The sequence below is a fragment of the Oratosquilla oratoria genome, chromosome 6, assembly GCF_046742065.1.
Source record: "Oratosquilla oratoria isolate Oo_2021 chromosome 6, ASM4674206v1, whole genome shotgun sequence".
In the NCBI taxonomy this organism is placed as follows: Eukaryota; Metazoa; Arthropoda; class Malacostraca; order Stomatopoda; family Squillidae; genus Oratosquilla; species Oratosquilla oratoria.
Window position 1 is genome coordinate 82798076 of NC_134782.1, and position 2500 is coordinate 82800575.

Sequence of the window (2500 nt, forward strand, 5' to 3'; positions counted from 1 at the left end):
TAGACAATTCTCCTTAGGTGCAGATTACGCTCAAACTAAAGGTAATGGGATTGTCAATCCGCCCCCACCCTTAACCCCCTACTTTGTCTTAAGTTTGATAGTCAGGATGATAATGATACATGAATCGGTTTAACGTCACGAAACTCCCCCTCTCAGGAAGCCAGGACGATGCCCCTTGCAGAGGACTTTGTAGCGTGGAATTTGATGAGCCATGCCCTTGGTTCAGCTCCCTAGCGATAGGGTCTGAACTGCCGTCATTTCAGTCTCCGCCGCAAATAGCGACGCCAGCGAGCATCTTACATGATAACAATAATAACATAAATGACGATGAAGACGTTAATATTTTCTCGTTGGTCCTATTAGTGTTACTGTCAAGCTTGTCATAGCGATTATCATAGCCCTCACCACAACACTACACCTACCTTAATGGCCGTCAGGTAATGTCAAACGATTCTAATAAATTTGGTTTGGTACTCTGGGGTATTGGCTGCTTGTTATTGTGGCAAAGTAGCATGCAGTCGATACTTTAGGGTCTATATGGGGCGCCCCTACGGACCAGAGCCACACATTATTTTGTCTATGATAGAAGAAATTCTGTTCATAGAGAAACGATGACACTTTTATACTACGACTGTCCCTCCGTTATGCTGTCCCCCAACCCCTTGTTGCTGTCCTGTACCATTTCTCTGAGTATTCTCTTTCTGTGATGGGGGAATTCCCTGTGGTGGGGGAAAAGAATACTGCCACCAAGTTTCCCACTTGGATCGTAAGAGGCGAGAAGAAAGGGACGGGGAGAGGGACTAGGCATCCTTCTCCCTGTAGCCCCATGGGGCATATTCCTAAAAAGAAAAGTGAAGGCATAAGGGGTGCTGGAGGGCCTCGGGCCAGCACCCTAAGGTTTGGGTCTTTTAATGTGCGTGGATGTGGTACAGATGAGAGTAAAAGGGAAGAGATAGGTAGTATGTTTCTGAGAAGAAAGATGGATGTGTTGGCTTTGAGTGAAACTAAGTTGAAAGGGAAGGGTGAGTGTAAGTTTGGGAGTGTAAGTGGGAGGTTATCAGGAGTGAAGAGAGGGCGAGGGAGGGAAGGGGTGGCTATTCTAGTAAGTGAGGAGAGAGGTAAACAGGTAGTGGAGTGGAAGGAGGTTTCCTCAAGGATAATGTGGATGAAGGTGAAACTGGGAAAGGAGATGTGGGTCTTTGTAAGTGCATATGGGCCTGGCAGTGAGAAGAGCGTGGAAGAAAGGGAGGCCTTTTGGATAGATTTAAATGAGTGCATAGAGGGTTTAGGAAGAAATGTCAATGTAATAGTACTGGGAGACCTTAATGCTAGGGTGGGAAATGGTCCAATCGATGGAGTGGTTGGGAAGTGTGGAGTTCCAGGAAAGAATCGTAGTGGAGAGTTGATGGTGGAAATGTGTCTAGAAAGAGAGTTGATGATAGCAAATACAGTGTTTCGGAAGAAAATCAAGCATAAGTACACATGGGAGAGGGTGGTGGAGGGAAGGGTGGTAGATAGAGCGCTAATGGATTATGTAGTGGTAAATAGGATTATGATAGGAAGAGTTAAGGATGTACATGTGCTAAGGGGAGAGGGTGGGGGAATATCAGATCATTTTTTGGTGGAAGGTAAGCTGAGAGTGGAGGATAGATGGAGAAAGAGGAAAGGGACAAAAGGTAGGGAGGTTCTTAGAGTGAACTCCTTGAATGAAAAGGAAAAGGAGAAGGAGTACGAAAAGAAGCTGAAGGAGGAGTGGGAGGGAGTAAAGGATAGAGCAGAGATGGGTGTGGAGGAGGAATGGGGATGGTTCAAGGAGGGAGTCTTAAAGTGTGCAAGGATGGTGTGTGGAACAAGAAAGACAGGGGGAAATAGAAGAAAGGGTAGTGAATGGTGGGATGAGGAAACAAAGAAGGTTGTAGAAGAGAAGAAGCGAGCATTCACAGATTGGTTACAAAAGAGGACGGGGGAGTCATATGAGACGTACAAAGAAAAGAAAAGAGAAGTAAAGCAAAAGGTAAAGGAGGCAAAGAGGAGAGCAGATGTGAAATGGGGTAGGAGTATGACAGAAAATTTTGAAAGTAATAAAAAGATGTTTTGGAAAGAAATTAAGAGAGGAAGAGGAGGCGAATCAAGTAGGGAAGAAAAGGTAAAAGGTACAGATGGAGAGATGATAATGGAAGAGATGGCAGTAAGGGGAAGATGGGCAGAATATTTTAGGGAGTTGCTAAATGTGAAGGAGGATAGGGAAGGAAAGATAGCTGCAGTGGGAAATGCGAAGAAAATGAGAGTGATGAGTGAGGAGAATGGAGGAGAAATAAGGAAGGATGAGGTGAAGGCAGTTGTTAAGATGATGAAAGCAGGTAAGGCACCTGGTCTGGATGGATGCCATGCAGAATGTCTGAAAAAGGGAGGTTCAGTGATGGTGGACTGGTTGGTGAGGTTATTTAATGTTTGCTGGAGAGAGGGTAGAGTACCGGAGGACTGGAGAAGTGCCTGTATA